The sequence below is a fragment of the Gossypium hirsutum genome, chromosome A09 (genome assembly GCF_007990345.1).
Source record: "Gossypium hirsutum isolate 1008001.06 chromosome A09, Gossypium_hirsutum_v2.1, whole genome shotgun sequence".
NCBI lineage: Eukaryota > Viridiplantae > Streptophyta > Magnoliopsida > Malvales > Malvaceae > Gossypium > Gossypium hirsutum.
The window spans coordinates 33,060,249-33,069,139 of record NC_053432.1 but is presented as its reverse complement, the minus strand read 5'-3'; the positions used below and the strand labels follow the sequence as shown (position 1 = coordinate 33,069,139).

Sequence of the window (8,891 nt, the reverse complement as noted above, 5' to 3'; positions counted from 1 at the left end):
ATATGCCTAGCAGAATTTTTCTTTAGCTCATATAAGCCCAAATATTTCATTTATTTTACATTTTAATCCCTCAATTTCTGATTTTCACATATTAGTCCAAAATACTCAAAATCATCAAAATTTTAAATACAAAACATATTAACCCAGCACATATATTTCATTTTCTATCAACTAACATCACAAAGCTTCAATTTCATCAATATCATAACTCAAATTATCTTCAAATTTAGAAATTGAGACATGGGCTTGATAGATTACTAAGCAACATCTCAAAAACGTAAAAATTATCGAAAACCGAACAAAGAACATACCTTAATCAACAATCAAAAGAGTCGAACCATAGCTTCATCTTTTCTTTTATTTTTCTTTAAAATTTCAGAAAAAATAAAGTAATAATGCACTAATTCCATGCTTTGTTTTATTAATTTAATAACATTAATACACATTTTACAAAAATAGCCTTATCATTATTATTTAAAATCCACTAACCCTTGGCATATATGTCCATTCAATAATTCAATGGTATAATAGCAACATAAGGACCTCACATTTAATAAGACATTGCGTTTAAGCACTTTTAACATATAGCATGCTAATTTTGCATTTTATGCGATTAAGTCTTTTTTCTCTAATCGAACACACAAACGTTAAAATTTTCATATGAAATTTTCACACATATTAATTCACATATTATAAGCACAGAAAATAATATTAAAATATTTTTTGACTCAGATTTGTGGTTCTGAAACTACTGTTCTGACTAGGGTCTAGACCGGGCTATTCCAGAACCCTTCTACAAAGCGCCAATAGTAACCCGCCAACCCCGGAAAGTTGCAGATCTCAGACACGTTCTTCGGCCGTTTCCAATCGAACACCGCCTCAATCTTATGAGGATCAACTCGTATCCCCTAATCAAAAACCACAAGTCCCAAATATGTTACTTCTTGGAGCTAGAACTCACACTTGCTACCAAAGATTCAAAACGGATTGAGGATTAAATCCCCTTTTATTAGCTTCTAGCAAAGCTAAGTATTCATCCTCCTCTTTATCATTTTGAGGGTCTGATGTCAAAATTTCCTCTAATAGATCCTCAACATAGTTGAGTTCCTTCTCCACGATTAAATCCTCTAAATCAGACACTACAGAACAATTATCAATTGTGTCAAGAAATCACATAGACTTAAAAATGTTAAATGTTACTTGATCATCCTGAACACGCATAGTAAGCTCGCCCTTCTGCACATCAATAAGTGTCCTTCTGGTTGCTAAGAACGGTCTTCCTAAGATGATTGTCACCTCTTTATCTGCTTCAAAGTCTACAATCACAAAGTCAGCAGGAAAGATAAATTTGTCTAGATGACCAATACGTCCTCGATTTTTCCTTCTGGATTTGCTAAGGATCAATCTGCTAATTGAAGTGTAACCGTAGTCGGTCTAACTTCACCTATCCGTAACTTCCTAAATATTGACATAGGCATCAAGTTGATACTCGCACCCAAGTCACATAGTGCCTTACCACAATATGTTGCTTCAATATTGCAAGGTATGGTAAAACATCCAGGATCCTTCAATTTTAGGGGTAGTTTGTCTTGAAGATATGAACTGCATTCCTTTGTCAAAGCTACCATCTCAAATTCTCCAAGTCTTCATTTTTTAGACAAGTTATCCTCCATGAATTTGATGTAGTTCAGCATTTGTTCAAGTGCTTCAACCAATGGGATGTTGATATGGAGTTGCTTGAGTAGGTCTAGGAACTTCTTGAATTGAATTTCCTTCTTCTGCTTCTGAATTCTTTGAGGGTAGAGAGGTGGAGGCTTCTTTACTGGAACTGGTTGATTTGTCTTCTGTGGCAATTTTGTATCTTACGAAGTTGGTAGTTGATCAAAATTAGCTAGTTCTGAAGTTACCTTGTCAGATTTTTTAGATTCTGGTTCTGGTGAAACTGGAATTTCAACACTCGATTGAACTTCCTCTGAGTATTGAGCATCGGCTGGCTCCTTTTGAACTTTGACGGTGTTGGGCTCAAATGTCTTTCTGCTCCTCAATGTTAATGCTTTGCAATGCTCATTCTCTGGATTCTTTGGATTCTTTGTATCACTAGGTAAAGCACCTTGTGCCCAGTTCCTTAGTTCAGTAGCAAGCTGGCCCATTTGGTTTTCCAAATTTTTCAATGTAGTTGCTTGGGTTTGAATTAAGGCATCATTCCTCGCCATGTATGCCATTAACAAATTTCCTAAGCCAGTGGATTGTTCAGCTTGGGTTGGTTTCTGAACTTGTTGGGGAAAACTAGGTGGCTGGGTTGATCTAGGTTGGGCATAAGTGTTACTGGTTCCAGCCCCTTGGTTACTTTAGTAAAAATTCGAGTGGTTTCGCCATGATGGGTTCTAGAAATTGGATTGCAGTTTGCCTTCCTTGATTTTGGCTATGGTTAACCATGTAATAATCGGATTCTGGGTTCGATGGATATTCTTCAAACAGATGTCCTTCCCCACAATAGACACAGGCTACATTTTCAAATTGATTTGGTGGTTGTGCTGCAAAACTATTAAACCCATTAGTGGTGAAATTTTTAAGCATTGAGGATATTGAGGATACCTGAGATATGAGTGAAGTGAGAGTGTCTACTTCATGTATTCCAGCGACTCATCTTCCTGACGCTACTCGATTGGTTGGCCATTGATAATTGTTGCCGGCAATCCTCTCACTGATTTCATAAGCCTTATTATAAGACTTAGAAAGGAGAGCACCGTTAGCAGAAGTATCCACTACCATCCTCGTGAAGGCATTGAGACCATTATAAAATGTCTCAATTTAGATGCAATGTGGAATTTCGTGATGAGGACACTTCCATAATAAATATTTGTACCTTTCTCATGTCTCATACAAGGACTCATCATCCATTTGTTGGAACGCAGTGACCTCATTCCTCAACTTAGCATTCTTGCAAGGCGGGAAATAGTTCATGAGAAATCTTTCTGCTAACTCAGCCACGTGGAAATTTAATTTGGTGGCAATGAGTTCTGTAACACCCCTTACCAGTACTCAACGCCGAATCAGGGTACGAGGCATTACCAGACTTAAACACAAGCAACCATACATTTTCGAGCCATAACTTTTTGTCCAATTTTAAAAGTTTTTGCATTTAATCATAAGGTCCCTAATACGAGCCTATAAGGCCCAAAACATACATTGAAAGTGGTTCAAGACTGAACCGAATACTTTATAAAATTGTACAACACTTAGAAAATATTTCCACAAATAAGGGTCACGCACTCATATGACTTGGGACACGCCGTGTGGGTAGGCCGTGTGGTCACACAAGCCTGTGTGGGTAGGCCGTGTGGTCACACACGCCTGTGTCCCTAACCCATGTAACTCTCTGTTTGTCACCCAAGAACAAATTGAAGACACACGGCCAAGTCACATGCCCGTTTGTTTGGTCGTGCGGTCGACGTAAATATTATGATTTTTCATAAAATAGGTGCAGACTTCACATGCCCAGGACACATGCATCCACACGGCTGATACACATGCCCATGTCTCTGCTTGTGTGCTCAATTCCGAGCATTCTATTTTGTAAAAATTAGGGTGCAGGGGACACACGGCCTAAACACATGCCTGTGGGGCAAGTCGTGTGTCAAACATGGCCTGGACACATGCTCGTGTGCCTACCCGTGTGGACAAAAATAAGGCTATTTGCCAAGTCATTTTGCCACCTTTTGTTGCAAACACCTACACAACACAACATATCACCAACCCAAACATTTATATACAACCAAATCAGCCACATCCAAGACATTAACACCTCATTCACATTCTCACATTGATCATACACAAACTTTAAATGCATATCAATTCAATTCATGCAAATTTCTACATCCATGAAAAGCATCACCATATGTATATACTTATACCAATATTATCCACTTTCAAATGGCCATTTACAAGATGAATTACCAACCAATATAGGCCACACATTAGGCTAATTCAATTATGACACATAACAAAATAACCAAGTCCCCAATACATGCCATAACTCAAAATAGTGTATTCATTAGTACCCAAAATAGTAAGTTAATAGTATGAGTAGATCTCCGACAATCTCCAATTCCAGAGCTAGCTTGGTGATACTATAAGGAAAGGGAAAAGAAAGGGGAGTAAGCTATATAGCTTAGTAAGTTCCCATGCAAATAATAAGCATCATATCCAAATATTTAACATACAATTAACATGACAATAAATGGCATAAATATTACTAAGGTCTTATAATCATAACTTACTCAATCATAACCTTACCGAGGGTTCATCACATATCGAGCTCATTACATATGAGTTTTACGTTCATACCTGAGTCATCTCGAATTGGATTTGTATGCAATACACCTTTGACATACTCATTAAATTACTCGTTGAACCACTTGGAATACTAAATGATAGTCGGGAATCTCGTACACATATTACCATACCAATGCCATATCCTAGATATGGTCTTACATGTAATCTCGTATCGATGCCAATAGCCCAGATGTGGTCTTACACGAAGTCTCATATTGATGTCATATCCCAGACATGGTCTTACATGTAATCTCAGTAACCCTAATGTCATGACATTTGTATCCTATTTATTCCTAAGGTTCAAACGAGATTTCACACTTGTCAAAACTTTGTAGAATATGTCCAACGGTCAATCATAATTCATACAATAATAAAGCATTTAAAACATAATTAAAATAATGCATTATTTACATAGGAACTTACCTCGGTGCAAAATAGTAGAAATAGGACCTAATAGTCAAACACTTTGTTTTTCCCCTGATTTTCCCCTGATCTAGGTCTGAACCTCGTTTTTCTTGATCTACAATAGCAAATTTAACTCATTTAATATTCACATTGTTCAATTCAACCCAAAAATTACATTTTGGAAAAATTACATTTTGGGAAAATTACATTTTACCCCTTAAACGTTGACACTTTTATAATTTAGTCCCTAGGCTCGTAAAATGATTTTTATCAAATTTATTCATTACCCAAACCCAGTCGATTCTTTATTGTACTCATACCAACCCATATTTTTCATTAAATCACACTTTTATTGCTTATTTTATAACTTTTACAAATAGGTCCTTTTTGACATTTTTACCAAAAATCACTTAGCAAAAGTCATTTTTCAAACATCAAACTTGTATAATCTACCGTTAAACATCAAAATACACACATGTCTAACATGGGTCAAATCCTAGACCTCAATCATTTCTCAAATTAGTGGTAGAAATAGGTAGATTGAGTGATAACGACGTCAAAAATGGAAAGAGCATTAAAAACGGAACAAGAATGGACTTACAATCAAGCTTGAAAGTTGGCAAAACCCTAGCTATATCTGTAACACCCCTCACCCGAACTCAGCGCTAGAATAGGATTATGGAGCATTACTGGACTTATAACACATTTAACCGTACTTTTTTCAAACATTTAATCAATTCATACAATTCTCATTCAATCTTAATCAATTTGTCCCTTATAACAGCCTACGAAGTGGTCGGGACTAAACGGATAATTTAGAACAAGTTTGGGAAACTTAGAAAAATTTTACTTCAAACAGGGGACACACGTCTGTGTGGGCAGGCTGTGTGTCTCACACGGCCACTAGACACACCCGTGTCACCGGCCTTGTAAAAACAGGGGGTAACTGGCTTACGTCACACGGCCAATCACACGCCCGTGTGTCTAGCCCATGTGCCCTTCGAAGTGGCCACACACGCCTATGTGCCAGGCTGTGTGCTAGGCCATGCCCAATCCTGTAGGGTATACTGACTTGTACCACATGGCCAGTCACATGCCCATGTATGAGATCGTGTGAAGCATACTGACTTCATTCAAATTTCAACACCAGCGACACAAGGTCATGTAACATGACCGTGTGTCGCACATGGCCAAGACACACGCCCGTGTCTGCCCATGTGGAAAAAAAATAGGCTATTTACCAAGCCAATTTGCCACCCACATTTATGCTCATTTAAACAACCAAAATGACACCAATCCATATTATAAATAAACATCCAATTTAGCCACAAACATACCAAATCCAAATACCAGCAACCAACATGCTTATAACTCAAGTTTTACTCAACCAAAACATACTAAAATACATATACCAATCATCTAGTCAAAGCTTTAACCTAATACACCTCATTTTGTACAAATTCACAAGCATGATACTAATTCCACAAACTTCATAATATGGTCATTCACATATCTATTCATGAACTCAATATCAACCATATATGCACATATAAACACATAACTAACCTCAATTTACAAAACAATGTCTATAAGCACATATACATATTCCAAGCAAATTAACTCAATTTAAGCCAACTTTCATGGCCATTAGATACAAACCAAGACATATACATTTAAAAGCCAAATCAAATGGCCAAAATCATTACCAAAACATAACCAACATGATCAAAGTCCCTATACATGCCATATACTCAAAATTACCAAAATTCATAAATACCAAAATATAGGTGGATAGTGCGAAGAGATCTCAGATGATCCCTGAATCTGAGCTAGCTTCAAAATCACCATAAAACACGGGAAAATACACAAAATAAGCTATAAAGCTTAGTAAGGTCGTATAAAATAAACTCAATTCAATCTCAAGATTATAATTCAACAATTTGAATATATATTAACATTTAGCATATATTAGCTAACAAACCTTTCACATACACAATTATGATATTAATCACCTTTTTCACAAGTTTCTTTGAATCAAAACTTATACATGTTACGTATGTATCTACACCATCTCATATCAATCTCATACTCAATCACATCTTTCATTTACCTGTTAAACCATTTGGAATAGAAGTTGTGCAGCACCCCTTACCCGTATCCGTCGCTGGAACAGGGTACAAGGTATTAACAAATCATAGTACATACTATTAAATAAAACCGAGACAAAAATATGGCGTGCAATTAGATCATGAATCATTATAACATATGCCTTTAACAATACTAACCAATTTCAAAGGCTTCGTACAAAATAATCGGTCAGATACTATAATTAATATTTTAAACCTAGACAATTATGACACGTAACAAAATAACTAAGTCTACCATACATGCCATAATTCAAAATGTTCAGTTCAAATACCCAAAAGTATTGATAGTGTAGGCAGATCTTCAACGATCCTTGACTCCTGTGCAAGCTGGACGACACTATAAGACAAAAGAGAGAAAAGAAAGTAAGCTTATAGCTTAGTAAGCAAGTATATAAATAATGAATAAATAATTTAATATGTTTACACAATAACTCAAGTGTATCTACTTTTTAATTTTACTATTTACTCCACTTTGGTCAAGCTGTCTCTCCTGTGTCATATTCACTAAATAAATCATAACTCGAGTTAAAAAACTCAAAATTCAAATCTATAAAATTTTCCTGAAACTAGACTCACATTACTTCTTACTAAAATTTTTCTAGAATTTTTGGTCCAGCCAATTAGTACAGTTTATTAGTTAAATTTTCCCCTGTTATACAGCTTGACTGATCTGACCTCTGTTCTCTACGAATTGAATTTATCCCAGTAAAAAATTCAAATAGCCGTGAAATATTTTTCATTTAAAACTAGACTTAATAAGGGATCCATACATATAAACTATATTTCTTAATTTGTTTTTTACAATTTTTACTGATTTTTCAAAGTTAGAACAGGGGATCACATAGTCAATCTGGGCGAGTCACACACAAATATAAATATCTCAAAATATAGAGTTCCTTTACTTTCTCTGTTTCTTCTACATGGGAATAGACTCATTAAGCTTTAATTTCATATCTCATTCAGCCTCTAATTAAATTCCTACTATTTTTGGTGATTTTTCAAATTCACATCACTATGACTGTCCAAAACAGTATTATTGTTAATTCACTCTTTCACACTTTCTTTGTATTAACCTCATTTTAACATGCATATCACAATTCATTTTCACCACATTTCGTACATCACAAGTATAGGTCGATGATTACAATGTCACCTTAAAACCATCCCGTTGAACAATTCAGATCAATCCCCGATACTTGATGGTTTCAGCACACAGCCCCACCAACATATTTCATATAATTCGGCTCTCTTGTACACATGGTGAACACTTAGTACCACCCATGTGACCTAGCCAATTTATCTCGTAGCTCTCTTGTCTGCATGGTGTCCTTCACTTGGAATCACACATGTGACCTAGCTACATTTATCTCTCCCGTAGCTCTCTTGTACACATGATGTGCACTCAGCACCATACATGTGACCTAGCTACGCTCCATCTATATTATTCAATCTTTCCGAATGTTCAACCGGGATTTTTCTCTCTATTATTTATTTCCATTCTTCCAATAGTCAATATATGCTTCAAAATCAGTTGAAATATAAAAATGTAAATGAAGTTAATGTATTATTTACATACAAACTTACCTCAGTGCAAAATATGAAAATTTTACAATTTAGTCCAAAACCTTTTCCTTCCCCCGTTCGAGGTCGATTCCACGCCTTTCTTGATTATTGAGCTTGAAAGCTTGAAACAAATCCTAGCTATGGAGAACATGCAAGTTTCGGCCAGGCTAAATGAAGATGAACACATTTTTGTGTTATTTTTCCCATTTTATTTCATTTATTACGCAAATGACCAAAATGTCCTTACTACTAAACTTTCTAAAAATTCCATCCATGTCCAAATTTTTGTCCATATAAAGTAGAATGGTCTAATTGCCATTTAAGTACCTCTACTTAAAACCCCCATTTCAATCAAGTACTTTATGAACTAGAACACACATTTTTCACCTATTTCAATTTAGTCCTAAACGTCAAATTAAACACCCAATCGATAAAATTTCG

General features: G+C 35.7%; 1 non-coding gene across 1 annotated transcript; it reads left to right on the top strand.

The window, feature by feature from the left end:
• Nucleotides 1–2,827: 2,827 nt before the first annotated feature.
• LOC121207510 (small nucleolar RNA R71) lies at nucleotides 2,828–2,934 on the top strand. Its single transcript, XR_005902599.1, has one exon. It is a non-coding gene; the product is annotated as a small nucleolar RNA R71 (small nucleolar RNA).
• The last annotated feature ends 5,957 nt before the right edge of the window (nucleotides 2,935–8,891 follow it).